This window comes from Falco cherrug, chromosome 4 (assembly GCF_023634085.1).
Source record: "Falco cherrug isolate bFalChe1 chromosome 4, bFalChe1.pri, whole genome shotgun sequence".
NCBI lineage: Eukaryota > Metazoa > Chordata > Aves > Falconiformes > Falconidae > Falco > Falco cherrug.
Window position 1 is genome coordinate 92,112,801 of NC_073700.1, and position 16,690 is coordinate 92,129,490.

The 16,690-nt window shown below is 40.8% G+C and overlaps 2 protein-coding genes and 1 long non-coding RNA gene across 11 annotated transcripts in view; 1 reads left to right on the forward strand and 2 right to left on the reverse strand.

Annotated features, from left to right (window-relative positions):
• The window catches only part of LRRFIP2 (LRR binding FLII interacting protein 2), a 57,943-nt gene extending 51,476 nt beyond the window's left edge, over positions 1-6,467 (reverse strand). The window contains exon 1 of one of the 8 annotated variants that reach the window (XM_055707258.1): positions 5,934-6,467. The gene's annotated coding sequence lies outside the window, so the exon portion shown is untranslated. Of the gene's footprint in view, positions 1-5,787; positions 5,807-5,933 lie in introns of those variants that run through there. The other 7 variants (XM_055707251.1, XM_055707254.1, XM_055707253.1 and 4 more) reach the window with 7 other exon arrangements.
• Positions 6,468-6,582: 115 nt separating this feature from the next.
• GOLGA4 (golgin A4) overlaps positions 6,583-16,690 on the forward strand; it is a 92,618-nt gene continuing 82,510 nt past the window's right edge. For both annotated transcript variants that reach the window (XM_055707237.1, XM_055707238.1), the window contains exon 1: positions 6,583-6,859. The gene's annotated coding sequence lies outside the window, so the exon portion shown is untranslated. The remainder of the gene's footprint in view (positions 6,860-16,690) is intronic.
• Positions 11,632-16,413, reverse strand: LOC129735862 (uncharacterized). Its single transcript, XR_008731745.1, has 3 exons — positions 16,281-16,413; positions 12,210-12,375; positions 11,632-11,778 (listed from the first exon to the last, which is right to left on the reverse strand). It is a non-coding gene; the product is annotated as an uncharacterized LOC129735862 (long non-coding RNA).

Below are 16,690 nucleotides of genomic sequence, written 5' to 3' on the forward strand. Positions count from 1 at the left end.
ATGTTATTTCTCAGAAAAATATAAGGTGCCAAATATTTCAAATGCATGCAGAAATATTTCTTAGGTGCTTCACTCTCATAACATGCTAATTATGGATAAAAATTGCTGCATGTTATAAGGAATACATACAGCAACATCAGAATTCTCACAGAAATTAACTACAGGACCCCAAAACAAAAAACAACCACACAAAGAACAGTGTTACACTGGCCTTCCTAAACTGTAAGAGATAATATAAGGAAAGTACATTACTATCTGCTACATTTACAGTTCAGAATTCCTAAATCACATCTATTACTTGTTCATCAATTACTGTAGGCAGAGTTACACGTTGTATTACACAACTGATGAAGTGACATCCTGTCGTATTTCATTCCAAAAATCTGCAGTGTCTGAAATCCCTAGACAAACCAGAAGGCCTGTGGGGAAATCTCTCAAGTTCCCTCTTATTTGTCAGCACCTCAGACATACAGAAATTTTACCTTTCCTAAGTCTTTGCTGTCTGCTCTTTAACTTCTGCCTAAATGTTCTCTTTGTATCTTTATCACTTCGCGGGGTGGGGGGGGTGGGGGGGGTGGGTGGGGGAGGGGGGGGGAAGTGTGACCTGTCTTACATAAAACAGAAGCTACACTACAGTTTCAGGCCCTATCACTCACCACCTTCAATGGCACCACCTGTTCTGATGCCTGGGTCTACGCCAGTGTGTTTGGCATCACATACATGCAAGGCATTCAGACGCTACAGTGTGAACAGGCTATAAATAGACTTAAACTCTCCTTTTCTCTTTCAAGTAAGACCACAAGATAATTAAAATTCACCTGTGTAGAAACAATCTCTGTATATTTGATCCAACAACAGAAAAAAAGCAGCTCTGTTCTAGAACTACGGGCTGTTAGAACCAGCTTCGGTTTCCTAATTAATACTGGAATATAAACCAGCAGCCTTGCATTTCAAGTCCAAAACCACAAACATAGAAGTTTGCATCTTTAAAGCAATAAATTATTTTAATTCTGAGAAGGAGTTGCACCTTTTCTCCACAATATCCAGGCAAAGTTTCTTGCTGTTGCAGCTGTCCACTTGCAAAATTAGTGGTTTTACCTATTATAGACCTTTAAACACCTGAATCAAATGGACCATAAAAGAGGTTCTACAGAATACTGCAGTAGCACTAAACTGCCCCTGTTGCTGGAAATTGTTATCTTTGGCATGTAATAAGACAGATAAACACTACTGGGAAGTTGTTCATCATAAAATGTTATTTGAATGTCATTTCACAGTATTAAAGTACATAAATATCTAGGTTTGCTACAGAATTTTATCTGACATAGCCCTAAGCATTTTCTCAGCGTAACCCAAAGATATTACAGAATAAGTAGTAATAGACTGTGTGATCAATTTCGGTTATAAGTTGATTCAATTTAAAACTAGTGCTTAAATTCTTTTATTTCAAAAGAACAAAAAGGCAATGAAGCCAGTGGGAGACGAGAACTTAACAGACAGGAAGGCCAGAATTTCTTGAAAAAGAACAGTCTAAGAAAACCTAAAAGAAAGAATCTGAATGGAGGTTACCTGGACAAATAATGTTAGAAATATTAATAGATAAGGAGGATGAAATGTAGGAAACAGAATAAAAAAGCCCAGCATTCCTCACCAGCAAACCAATCACAGGTTACTGATAAAGCACAAACAGTGATAGCATTTTGATTTTTGACAGTTCCACAAATACTGAAAAATACACTTGTGAGATCTACTAAAAAAAGGAAAAGCTTTTCCAAATACCTAACTAAAAAAAAAGATCTAAGAAGCAGGAGTGCTATGTAATGATGACAGAGTTTAAATTAAAGAATCTAAATATACTTCACAACTTAACTGAACACTTGCTCTTTACTTCAACAAACGAATGCTGCAGATGAGCAAAGGTATGGAAGCTACCATGCCCACAATTAAAGTGAAGTTCTAAAAGCTGATGTGCTCAGAACAAACAGTGGGAAACCCAACCCAGCAATTTTAGAGAACTGTCTCATGAAACTGCAGCTCTAGCAACACAAAGCTACAAACAAGCCTAAGGTAATATTACTGCAAAACAGCAGAAGTAGCGTTCAAATTTAAGAAAGAGCAGAAAGAATCACATTGGAAATCACGTTATTTGCTTAACCTTTGGTGCTTTGTCAAAGCAACCTAAAAGGAGACACAGAAATAAATGGACATAGCATAAAGGTACACAACTTCATGCAAATTAAAATTATGCAAGACTAACATAAACCTTCTCCAGAAGAACGCTCTATATAAGGGTACAGACTTTGGAATTAGTATGTTTGTCTGTGGGCCCAAAAGCAAATGAGAAAGAAAAGGAGCTGCATGAGCACCACGATCCAACAAAGGATTGTGTGGGGAGACAGGGAGGGAAATAAGAGTTTTAATGCAATAGTTTTAAAGACTTATTTAGAATTTTCATTCAGAACAACCTTGTTGAGATAGAATTAATTGAAGCTAGAGCTATTACCAAAAAAAAAAAAAAAAAGCTGCTAATGTAAGTAAAAGAGCCTAACATTAAAGGGAAAAAGCAAAGACTGAGGAAAGCATATAATTACTGTCTGCCAAAAGATTACAGTGCTTACCACTATGATGGAGGCCAAGTTATTCCAGTTCACGTACAGTGTTTCCATTTTAAATAACCTGTGATCTCTAATCATGGCCCACTTGAGAAACCCTTGGCACAAAGTTTGTGCTCTCAGCAGACAAGCTCATGTTAGCTTCTCCAGGAAAGAAATTTACTCTTTGGATAGTTGACAGTTAATCCAGTACAAGCTGACAACTGCACAATCTACTGCTTCAATGTGGTGTATTAGCAGTTTATTTGCCATTTTAAAATCTGAGAATTGTCATAGAATGACAGCTACTTAGAGGGGGTTGAAATCCCTCAGTTTGTGGGTGTTAGGAAGCTATAGGTGAACAGAAAATCACAAGCTGAGACAACCAAAAGCCCTAATGCAGTCGCAAAACTGTTGCCTGCCAGAGCCATGACTTAAAACAATGCAAGACCGTAACTGTACCAATGTATCCTACACTCCCGTAGAACTACCAGCTATCTTTGGTGACCTTCCTCTGTCTTTGCAAATCACCAAAATTCCAAGACAGTATCATGCAGTGATGCACCTTCAAGCAGTGGTACTTACTTTATGAAGCACAAGATCTCTGCCAGTCAGTTGCTAACAGCTGCGCTTTGAGATAGCGTTACTCCACAAATTAAAACATGACATACAGGATATTGTCATCAGTGACAAGAAGCGTCTGCAAAGCTCTTATAATAGTCCCTTCACCAGAGGAACTCCGAGGGCATGATGTAAAGCATACATTGATTCTCTGAAACCTGCGTAACAGTTGGACTTTTCTAGAATCAGTGCTACCATAAATGCTGACGATCCAGGAACAAACTAAGAAACTAAACATGATTTTAAAATATGAGGAAATGACAGTACTATAATGAGCACTGTGAAAAATGACAGGAATGCATAATAAAAAGAAAAGTCACAAGAATCTTCCATAAGTCTTTATTCTAAAATGGAACCACCATCATTTTTACACTGTCAGCTTTTCCAAAATAAGTATCCTGTCATTTTGCAAAAGAATGATTCATTACTCATTAAAAAAATCCAAAAACAACCCCCCAAAACAAACCAAAACACTGCTGTTACATTGAAGCTCCTTTTTTTAATGAAACAAACAGAGCCGCCCATGGTAACAACCCACATTCAGGAACAAGCTGCAACTATTTAAGATATTTTTCCATTACCAATTTAATACACTCCTACACTCTTTTCTACTACTGCTACAGTTACAGTACAACTAAGAAAAGCTACTGAAGCAAGCAGGACAAATCCTCCTGGGTACCCCCTTAGAGCTTTCTCCACCTGCTGTTTCTTCAATCAGCTGAGATCACTCCTGCTGACTAGTCCTCTGCTGTGGTAGCAGGCTGGTAGGCTTAGAAACACTTGTTCCCACCTGGCCCTTTGGGAGGTGCCTCTTCACCTCTTCCTTTGGAGCAGCTCTAACTCTGTATGCCCAATACAAAAAAATATTCACTTTAACATCTTCACAAGCAGACAGCACTATCTACATAAACTATTTTCAAAGATATGTAATGGATAAATACAATCTGTCCATTAAATACACAGACATGTTACCTAGTTTCCAGAAGTTTAAGCTAATAAATTTGGATTACTTTCTCAGAAAGCATCTCTGTTTTTTTTTTTAATGTTAAAAGACTGTACTGATCCGTAATTATCACATGCACCTTCACATCAGAATCTTAAAAACACAAACAACAACATAGTATCAAATCTGTTAGTGGTTTCTAATCCTCTGCTGGCATTACATACCAGAGATAATCAATTATATGATACCAATCTATGTTTTTGAGTACATGTACATGACAATTTGTGCGCTATGTGAAAGTCTAGACCTTAACATGTTCTACAGATCCCCACTGACTTGGAATCCAATATAAACAGAACTTCCTAAAAGTTCACATCTGTTAACATCTCAAAAGATGGCATAGTACTGTGAGAGCCACTGAAGAAAAAATAACCTCCTTTGGAGCCAGTTCAGATGAAGTACTGATGATCAGAGCAACAAGCTTACACCTGACACATTTCACACAACTGTCTTCTATTCACAAGTTCTCAACTACAGCCAAGAATTCAGTTCACGTAAGACTGAATTCACACTCTTAAGGTAAACATCTTCGAACCCCAGTAACACAACACAATGGAAAAAGCATGTCACGTACATCAAACTATTTCGCACTGCTAAAGCGACTTTCATCTGTTCTTACATCATCACTAAGCAATTACATTAACCAAGAATGCAGATGAATAACAGATGATAACTGTTTCTGGGCCCCAATACCTTTAATTACATCACTCTACAGTTAAGACACAATGAACATCTAAAGAACTCACCAGACAAGTGTTGATTTAATCTTGCGGGAAATTTGTAACAAAAAATGCCACGTATCTCCGAAGATGTTCATTGGTACTTTAAAGGGATAAAACTGATCCTAGACTATCCTCATGTCAAGCCAAAAACGTGTGTCTCTCTAAATTGAGGGAGTCACTGAGTAGGTCGTACAAATTCAATGTAGTACCTCTTCATCTACAACGTGTTGCTGTTATCAGTGAGACACATAACACTGGCCTTCAAAGTACAACGCTAGGATTCACACTGGAAATCACTTGAAACACACAGAAACCACAGCCCAGAGCTGTTTACCGACTCCTTCCAAAATCACGAATGTGCCCATCTCTCACCTTTGCAATGACAGCAGCAGGGTGTACTAAGATTAAAGAAATAAACGTGCTCTAAAATATTGTTTAAAAAAAAAAAAAAAAAAAGCCCGACTATGCATCAGAAAGCCTGGCTGCACCCTACCATAGCTCTCCACCGAGCGGGCACGCCCTGCTGCTGGGGAACGGCGGAGCTGCGGTAACGTGCTTCGAGGAAGTGCGAGAGCACCAGGCACTGCGACACACAGCCGTGATCCCGGGACACCCTCCTTCCCCCCCGCCCGCCCGCCCGCCCCGCCGTGCCCACCTGGCGCGGAGAGCGCCCGGCGCAGGCTGCGGACCGGCAGTGAGCAGGGCCCGGGGCCGGCGGGTGGCTCCCGCCAGCCGGAAGGGCTCGGCCACTGCCGGCTTCCCCTCGCCCGCCCGCAGCGGGGCTGACAGCGGCCACCGAGGGAAGGCCCGCACGCCGCCGGCGTTACCGTTTCCCTTTCTGCTCACCTACCTGACGCGGCAGTCCCGGCTGAGCCGCCGGGCCCTCCCCGCCTCCCTAAACCCGAAGAACCGGGTTCCCACCCTGCCTCCCCGCCCCGTCCGGGTTTGTATGTGTACGGCACCCTCCCCCCGCGCCCGGGCCCCAGGGAGCCTCACCTGCGGGCCAGCCCGCCGCGGCCCCAGAACGCCTCAGCGGGGGTGGCTCACTCTCCCTTCCACCCCGTTCCACGGGTGCAGGGGGCTCGTGGGTCCCGGCGGCGCCGCAGGTTCCTTCCTTCCCTCGCTCCCCACGCCCAGAGTCCAAGGAACAGCGGCAGAAGCCGCCCCAGGGCGAACGCAGTGCCCGCCGGGCAGGAACCGTCCAGGGGCCGCGGCAAGGCGGCTGCTCCTCGCTTCGACCTCTCACGGCCCCCGGCCCGCTCCGAGGGGCCGCTGGAACAGGAGCTTTCGGCAAAGACGAGCCGCACCGCTCCAGGCCGCCCTTCTCTCCCCCCCGCTCTTGCCTCCTCCCCTTCAATGCCGGGCGGTTACGGCCACATCGAGAACTCGTAGAGGAAACAGCGGCTGATTTCAAACCGCCCGCAGGATCCTACGGGAGGAGGAAGAGGCCGGCGCTGAGGGGAGGGTACGCGGCAGCGGCGGCGGGACCGGCGCGGGACCGAGGCCGGTACTGCCGCCCGCCCCTGCCCCTCACGGCGGCCGGCGAAGGAACCGCGCAGGCGCCGGCGGCCGCCCAGGGGGAAGGGGCGAGAGGGCGGCGCATGCGTGGGGCGGGTGGCCGCGGCGGCGGGGCCCTCCGCGCCGCGCCGCTGGCGAGGGGTCCGCCCGGTCGGCCCGGGCGCTCGTGTCCTGAGGCGCCTGCTCAGCCCAGCTCAGGGAAGGCGACGACCCCGGCCGGTAGCCCTGGCGTTAAGTGCTCTCTGTGCTGGAGGAGAAGCGGCCTCCTCTCCCCGCGTTCCTCTAGCAGGCAACGGAGGGCGGCGGGTCGCGCCTCGCGGTGAGGAGGGCTGCGGCAGCCAGCTCCGCCGCGGCCCCCTCGCTTTACCCCCGGGCAGGCCGGCTGACTGCTGTAGCGGGGAGAGGTAGGTCTGCCGCCTTCGCCTTTTCCTTTTCTTGTCGGCTTTAACTGGGGTTTCTCTGGAGCGGCGTTCTCCAGCGAGCGGCCCAGCCGGGGCCCCGGGAGGCCGCCGCCGCCTCAGCGCGCCCCGCCGGCCCCGGCCCGCAGCGCGGCGGGGGCTGTGGGGGCGCCGGGCAGGGGCTGCGGGCGCAGCTCTGTGGGAGCATCTACACCTGGCAGCGGCCCAAACGCGACCGCACTTCTGCACTATCGAAATTCCAATATTAGCAAGCGTCAGAGTCCTTGCGGATAATGCATTTAAAAAAAAAAAAGTAATCATGGAACCCTTAAATTTATTCGAGTTTATACGCAAAAAATCAACTGAAGTTCACGGAAGTGCTGGTGGTGCTCTGCTGTGAAAAAGACTTGGGATCAGACCTGGGGGTCATTTGCTTTTCAGCACCTCTGTCAGTAAGTGCAGGGGGTGTGTAAGAACGTGGAGATGATCGGAGGTGTGGAGGAGGTGGCATTTTGCACGTTAGAAATCACATGGGAATGAAAAAGCACTGTTGAAATGACAAGACTACTGCTGGGACTCAAGAACATTCACCAGAGTCCTTGGCAGAGGTCAAATGTCTTACTAAAATAAGCTCAAGTGGATGTGCATAAAGTAAAGAAAAAAGGACATGCAAGTAAATTAAAACTACTATAGTAGAGACAAAACAACTGCCTTGAGTTTCCCTAGTATGTTATAACTTTCTGTCTGAGAAATCCTATACAGCCTCAATCTTTCCTTGGTTGATCATGTATCATAGCATCACCGTGCTTATTTTTAACATCACATTAATTTCTGTAGTAATAGGTGATGATCTCACCACAGGGAGCTGGAGTAGAAAGTTTCTTGTGGGACATCTGTAGGAAAGACCAGAAAAAGTACTGGCTTAACAACTGTGGTTTTATTTGAAGTTAGTTCTTACAGAAGGACTTACCTGCTGATTTTCTGGGCTTTATGGAGAGTCTTCATTAAAAACATCTTAGATCATTTTGGTTTGGCTGGGAGAACTTTTTGTTCCTTCTGCAGTGGGGGGGTTGTGTGGAATCTTCTGAAATGTGGGATGTCCCAGGTCTGTGTGGAATGATCCTCCGTTAATATATTTCTATATAAAGGGGAAAAAAGTTTTCAATTGTTTGTACATTTTTTTCTGATGAGGTGTTACTATCTGCAGACGTTTAGTCTTTTGATATCATAGGCTGCACATTCTTCTTTAATGATGCAGCAAAACTCATGTCTCCTTGAGAGCAGACATGCATTATTTTTTTTTTGCTTGAAAGGGCAATTGTTTACTTGACTGAGAAGCAGTGCACAGTGTGTGTATACACAGTGCGGTTACTACAGGCAGTGGTACAGGATGTCACAGTAGCAATTCTGAGTTCAGCATCATTAATGAGTAGTTAAACAGTCAAGTTATATACAGTTTCATTATAAACCTTTAATGGGCAGCCAGAAAATGAAAGTTACATTTGAACTTTTGCTGTGAAACGGCTACAGTTACAAAATACACAGTTGTTTATGAATTACTGAAGCTACTATGAAGCTTGCTCTGTTAATGATGAGTTTCTGCTAAAAATGAATGAAGGAATGAATAAAGTATCACTGGATCTGCCTTTCAATATATTTTTCTCTTCACTGTTGTCTTTTTATATGGTAGGTTAGTATAGATTCTTCATCGTATGTAATTGAACCTGCTGATTTACACTCTCCCTTTTCTCTGGAAATCTCTCTGTAAAACAGTTTGGTTCAGTTGAGGCATTCTGTGGGTGAAATCTTTGTTCTTAGATGGTCACACAAGAAAGTATGTCTAGGATGAATCTAAGTCAGTTGTATAGAACACTTTCAACAATGTCAACTTCCCACAATAGTTTGTATACAGTTTTAAAGTGATTTTGTTGCTGAAACAACTTTGATGAGAGAAAAGTGTGTTTTCCTGTATAACATTTGCTGTTTGTGCAGGTTTGAATATCTTCTTTTTTTGTCCTCTTTTCTAGCATTTCTAGTCTTCCCATGAAACTTTTGTTTCATGATTATTATATCTTCTGCTTAACACTGTAATAGTGATGGCACACATGTAGGATTATAGTCTTGATTTAATCCCTGATATCATTCTATGTATTTCCCCTTCTGTCTCCCCCCTATTCTTCACTCTCTCTCTCTTACCACACCACCCCTGTCACTTACGGAAAGAATAACTTTTTCAACTGGTAGATTGGTTTACTGGTGGAGGCCCATTGGTTTAACATTGCATTTTAAAAAGTTCTGACCGCCTACATCCACTTACTTCTCTCATTCTCATTTTGTCCCTTTCCTCTAGTTTCCATCTCCTCAGTTTAGATACCATCACTCAACAATTCATTTGGCACATTTGAACATACATTCTTTTCCAGCTGTAGTAGATCCTCTCTTAGAGATTCCCAGTGTTCTTAGTAACTGCTTGTTCCCCCTGTCCCCACAAAAAAGGTGTTCTGCTACTCCCTTGTGACAGGTGGAAAATCAGCTTTGTGTGGCTATACCATAAAGTAAGTGCAAACCCCTTTTGTAAAGCAGAGTGTAACTTTTGCTTGTTTGTTTGTTTTGTTTTTCAAAACAGTTGGTGGATGTGCTTACAGGAGGCTTCTGCTCCCCCACCTTTTGTTAAGAGTTTAATTTCTGCTAAAGATACATTTCTGTCATAATCAAAAGATCTTTAAAATGATTCAGTACTGGTTTTGTTGAAGCATTTGTCTTTATTCAGAGTAATGTCAATTTCCAGTTACATTCAAAGCAATAAGCAAAGGGTTGTATTACTTAAATGTAAATGATGGAAAACAATTTAAGACTTTAAAGAGAATATTTGAAATAGTTACAAGGCAGAATGCATGCAGACTGTATGCTGAATGTTATCACAAAATTCATTTAAGTCTTTTGTAGAATTCATTGGAGTGCCAGAGGACTACTACCAGGCTTCCTCTGTAAAGTTTTTGCATACATATGACATTTACCAAATAGTGGGAAAAAACAACCGTTCAAAGTTCCTGGCTGTTTGTTGTGGGGTTATGCAAATTTCACAGCTGTTCTTGTAGGGATTAATATAGACAGGAAGGTTTCTGCTACTGGTAGGTAGCTGCAGAATCAGTGAGATTAAGTTTTTCCCTTTACCTCATTTACTTCTAATAGTGCAAAAAACTGTAGGGCACAGTAGGGATGATGCATTCTGATGGGGATTAGCACCCACAAATCTTGTTGGTGTTTTCCAGCAGTAGAATTGCATAAGTTGCTCTGGATCAGATTTGTTGCATCCTCAGCAGGGAAATGGGTTAGACTGTCTGTTGAATGGCTGTGGGTATGGCTAACTGAAAAATTTGCATTTTGGTGTTTTCCCAGAAATCTAGATTTCCAAGTAAATGCAATCTTTCGTAGAAAACTTCATTTTTAACACATATTTGTTAATTGGCATAACAATTGAAAACAGTGCTTCCCACTTTCTAAATTTTTATCTTTACTGTTTTGGTCGTCGTTTTGTTTTGTTTTGTTTTTTTAAGGTGTTTACGTACTAGAATATTGTGGTTTATGTTTATAATGTGTTTATAGGAAGATTTTTTTAATTGCTATGGATTAGTAACAACTTTTATAGAGTAAAATTTTAAGCACTAGAGTGTTCTGAACTGGGTCCCAAGGTCAGCTTGATAAATGAGATATAAGGGGAAGATACTGGCATTATTTTGATTGATCGGATTTAGATGTAGATAAATTATGCAATATCTTCACAAGTTTTGTGGACTGAGAGTTTGTGAGAAACCTTTATTTTTTTAAGAAAGTGATGCTATATTCTGGAAAAATTAATTTTAAAATGAAAGTTTTCCTTCACAATTTGAAGGTTTTTTTATTATACATAGCAGTATATTTAATTTTCCTCTAGAGTTTTTCATTATTATTGCATTGTAAAAACAACTAGAGACCCAAGTATTGTCATCCTTACAGACCTGATAGATGCACTTCTAAATTGTCTTTATGTTCTGTTTGATATATATGGAGATACTGATAATTTCCTATGCTAAATACCTTTCTTGAAAACTCAGTCTGAAGTTATGATCTATTCTTTGTGTTACGTATCCCGCAAAAGAACTTGTTTAAATGCTAGTTAATTTTACTGATGACACACAAGCCACATAAAGGAAATCACCTCACTCTTACATAGCTGAGTTTGCAAAACTAACAAGCAGGGTCTATATTAAGCTTAAGTCAGTAAACGTGGGTCTTTTAGTATGTACTCACATGTTTTTCTTAGCCAGTTTTCTGATAGCTGTTATATTTTTTATGTAGAAATGCCATTAGAATGTAAAGTTTAAATATGACTTTTCAATACATTTAGATTTTATAACACTAGAATCGAATGGGCGTTTATCAGAACTCTCCTATGCCTGATACCACCACAACCCAAATTATCTTCACCTACTACAGTGCTCCCACCAGCTTTGCAGAGGTGAACAAATTATTAGTGTAACTAAGATATATCTACTATGATTTTTTTGTCTTCTTTAGAAAATATAATAAAAATAAAACTACTCTTTTATTTTTGCTTGCTACCTGAAGGAACCACTCCTTTACAATTCTCTTCAAAATCTCAAGTCCGCAGATTCTCCATGCAACAAAAATAGCTTACACTGAGCCTTCATCTTACTTTCTCCAGCAACAAAGTTGACCCTCTGTCAAATGTATTTATGAACAACCAAATGGAATAACTGCAAGCCAAACAGAGAAAGATGCTTCTTTTTGATCGGTATTGAGCCTACACGCTGCATGCTGCTGCTCGCTGCTCCAGTGCATTTCTCCTCTTCTGTTGCTGTATGTCTGACATAAATCTGCATCATTATTTGAAGGGGAAGGTGGATGTTTCCTTCACGGAAGTACTGTTAAATTGGAGAACCAAAAGAAGAGTGTAATTTAAATTTTAAATGTCAGGCTCTGAACTGCACTGCACTTTAGAGATTGTCAAATCTGTATATTGGTCACAGAAGCTAGTCCTGGGAATTCAGGAAAATCTGTCTATAAGGTATATGCACTCAAGTTCTAGAGCAAAACCAGCTTTCCCAGGTGGTAATTAGAGCAGGTAGTAGCTCCAATGCTTGAGATTTTAGGACTATCATACTGTACAAATATTTTAAAAAATAATGCTCCTATTCTTGACATTTTAGAGAAATGCAATGCTAATGGAATTCAAACACTAGGAAGCAACAAGGAAGAAGAAAAATGTGAAAAGCTCACAGAAATGTTCATCATACTTAATTAATTTAAATTAAATACAGTTAAAATCGTGTCTTACTTGTCTGTAAAGTCTAACCTGTTGACATTTGTCTTTAGTTTAGTCATTCACTTTATACTGGATTTTAATATAGCATATTCCTCTTCAGTCTTTCTTATGACGATATGTGGATCTTTCATTCAGCTAGGGAGTGAAGCTACTAGAAGACTCCAAATGTCTGGTTAAAACACTTGAACTGGCCAACCTGCAAAGTGGATATATAACTTGAAAGTATTTCTTAAAAATAATTAAACTAAATTACATTTATAATATTCCTTTAAATGTACATTGCATTTTAGAGCTTGAACATCGGATTACTACTTAGATTTTGTAGCAAATTTATCTCTATGTGTACTCATGTTTAATTATCTGAGGGTTATGGCAGCTCAGCCTTTGTGACTTGGAGTAAAAAGCAAGTATTTGTCTTTATGTAATGTCCAGTTCTGATCTAGGAAAACTTTACATTGCAGAGTTCTCTATTTGATACATGAACAAGAAAAGATTATTTGCAATTTCTAAGGGGTTTTTTTTTGCCTTTTCAGAGGTTTTTAAGATGATCATGCAAATAATCGTGATTGTTAAGGGATATCCTGTTACACCTGTGCATGATATCTGTGCAACTCTGTGAGACTTCTTGAATTGCATTAGCAAAAGTCAAACCAATTGAAACGGAACAAAGCTATAGATGATGCATCAGAAAGAATCTGTCTTCTGCTGTTTCTAGGCTGAGCAAATGTAAAAGCAGTATAAAAGCAAGCAGATGTCATGCCACATGTATACTGGGCAGTTCTACTTGCAGCATGATTTAATTTTGAAGAGTGACACAATGGTCTTGCTCAATGTTTCTGTAGCATTCAAAAGGAGATCCAGTAACTTTTGTGATGATTCATGCCTGAGGATTTTCTACACTTACTATTTTGAGCAGTTCAGCTCAAAAAGAGAGAGCACACACAAACTGGATTACAATTTCTTGTGCAGACTTGTTTATTAGCATCCACCTAAAGAGACCCAGTTGCTTACTTATGCAACCTCAGCTCAGCTTACACAGGTGTCACCAAGGGCATCACTTTTGAAAACTGGGATTACACAACTGTAATGAGGACACCATTTGGCAGGGAGAACTTTTGTTACAGGAAGTGAGACATGAGCAGGAAATAATGCTGGGTGACTACAGGGGCCAAGGTCAGGTTTGTGGGCCTGGATATTTCGGGAAGGGGACTAACCACCCCACCACTGCCAAAAAAAAAAAAACCAAAACCCCAAGCTTTCTACATGACTACAGAAAGCATATCTGGTGTCACAATGAAGGCGCAACAAATAAGGATATTTTTTTAATACTGTTTTTACAGTAACTTTTCAGAGCAAAGCTGTACTTTGAACCACACCTTAAGCTTTTATGCAACAACCTAGTTTTGTTACTTTGTTATAGACTTCAGATTCTTTTAACTACTTAATGATGAAAACATATACTTTTAGGGTTTATTAATGAAAATAAAACATCTCAATCCATTGATTTAAGAATCCTTCAAGTCACCAACAGAGATTGTAACTTCTGTTTATATATATATATATATATTAAAAAAAAATACACATAAATGCAATATGTATAAACCAGGACATAATGTACTAAAATATTAAACTAGGCTAAATGTAATCTCAAGCAGGTTGCAGTGTCTAATGACAAGCAATTTAAATGACAATTTCATGCTGTTAGGTTACTCCTTCACTGAAGGTGTTGCAGTATTCTCCTAACTCTCCATGTCTGCTTTAATTCAAAACCTTTGAGAAGAAATTTAAATAGTCACCAGACCAGAATAAGTAAGATGTGTGCTGACTTTTCAAGCTTTGCCTGTTTCCTGAGGAAAATACCACAGCTTTCAATTCCTGGTAAAGGAAGACAGCCACGTTCATTTTTAGAACGACCAGTTTTGCACCTGCGTTTATCTACTTTTGTATGTTACAGAGAGGACATTTGGCTGGGTTGCTTGTAAAAGATGGTACCAGGCTTAACCAGTAGGATAATAACTGCTACCTAAACATAAAAATGTGGTTGATACAACTAAAATTTAGTTACTTGAAAATACATAACAGTTGTGTTCCTTATAATTTGTCATCTATAAGTGTGGAAGTAATGTGTGGACTATAACCTAGAACAGGAAAAAAGTGGCTTCCTATCTATATGTTTTTACTGTTAAAACATGCACACCTCAATTTAAAAAAAAAAAAAAAAGCCCCAAGGGGGTGTGAATTTTTCATGCGGGATGAGGAAAAACAGTAGAAACTCTTATTTCAAATTAGCTCTTTGAGGTTTGCACTTGTTCAATATTTATCAGATTTAAAGAAGTAGTATAGTACTATATCCAGAAAGTATACTATGAGATGTTTTTATAAAGAGTTACCCCAGAAATTATTGAAATCAAGAAAAAAGTTGTAAGGAAGACACTGAACTGAAACTCATCTAAGTTTTTCTTAGATGCAGTTATTTTACTTACTGGCTCTTTTTTTGGGCAACAATGTATAAGATTAAAGGGCACCACTGAACTAAACTATTTTACATCCGCCAGTGACTGTGCTAGGTTAAGATGAGAAATGTGAGTTTTGTTGGGAGACTTTGTAAAAAATCCAGAGGCTTTTAATTTGAAATTACCTCAATACTGAGAAATAAAAGGTTACAGCCCAACATATGGCCTGGAAACTAACACCAGTGGCTCACCCAGCTGCTCTGACCCAGCCTGTGACTGGCGCGGTGCTAAGTCTGTAGGAGGTCAGCAGTTGGTGGGAGGCACTGTGGGCTTCCAGGTGCCCCACAGTGAACGTGAGAGTAAATGCAACCCAGGACTTGGAACTCTTTGGCTGAGCACAGAGGAAAAAAAAAAGGAGTGGAGTTTGTAGGGGTATAGTAAAGGTACGAAGAGAGAGAAGTAGGTGCAGAAGTATAAGCCTTTATCTCTGATAGCTGATGAAAGCTGCTGCTGTTTGCAGCCTCTCACTGGCCAGGAGTAGGCTTTTGCTGCAGGCTGCTATAATAAAAGTGCTCCGAAGGTCAGGATCACAACGATGTGAAGGCTGTTAAACTGTGGTACTGAAGACCTGACAGTGGTATTCTTAACACTGGGCAGTACCACTGCTCACATTTCTCAATGCTGTACTGTTATCTCTGCAGTGATGCTGTTTTCTGATCCTTTGTCTCTTCTGTATTTGCACTGTGAGGTCTGATTCTGAGTCCCATGTTTTGGATTCTGTTAATAGTTTATATTTTCAGTATATATACTTTCCCCCTATTTCCAAATATGTCAACAAACAGAAGTATACTTAAGTATTTAAAATACAAGTCAGAAGGTGGTGTTAAAAAGCAAACAACTCTTGGTTTTGACTTAAAATCTAAAACTATTTTTTGTGTTAACTAATGTACATGGTATGTTTCTCATTCCTGAAAGGAAGCATTTCACTTCAGTCAGCAGGCCTTTTAAGTGTTTACATTCTCCTCCCCTGCACGTGCCCACCCCCCCCACCCCCCCTTCCTCCACCCAAATCATCTGTTCTGGAAACACTGGAAGCAAACCTCAGTTTTCTGTGCTTTTGGTATTTGTATCTTTGAATAGCCTTCGCCTTTGAGCAGTCTTAGTGTTAGACAAAATTAACAAAGCAACAAAATTCCTCCACTACAGCAAAAAAGAAATTAATTACACTAACTGGAAGTAAAATTACTTGTTGTCATTAGTGGAGTTTATTTCACAGGAGTTAAATTTCTTGTCTGCAGTGGTAATCTTCTCAAATAAGCATGAAGGAACTCTCTCCCCCTTCATTATTTCCTTTGCACCCTATAACAAAGCTTTTGACTTGATCCTTTCTGCATTTGTCTTCTTTAAGAGTGTGTCTGCATAAATGACGCACCTGGATTCATCTGTTTGTAAAGCAGTGCTAAAAAAAGACAAAACTGAATGCAAAAAGTGCAGATCTTTTAAGTTAAAAAAATTTATTCACTTTTGGACAGAGTGATTTGAAGACTGTTCATGTACCTGTCTCTCTGCACTGGATTGTGTTTGCCGTCTACCACCTATCTGTGTTCTCTTTGCTCTGAGGCTTGTGTTGAACAACCACTGTGTTTACCTGTATTATGTTTGCTTTTCTAGTTTTGGTTTTGGAGACTAGGTATTCTCCTGAAGCAGCAATTTCTCCTTTGAGCTGCAGAGAAGTACCACCTTGATTCTGAAATATTTCAGGCTGCTGAGTGAGGTAAGAGAAGTCACTTCCAAAAAGTGCTCGGTAGCTTCATGGCAGGTTTGCAGGCTGTAAGGTGATGGCAACAAGAAAATGCTTATAAGTATGCACTTGGTACTCTGGATTACCAACACCACAGAAGCTAAAGCAGTCTCGTTCATGGTGGTTTGTTATTTTGTAATAGTCCACAGTTACCTCCCTGTATTTAACTTCCTGTGTGGCTCCACCTGTAATCTAAATGGACTGTACCAGAAGACCCCAAGACCCACATGGCTTGTGAGCAGTATATTAACCAATGG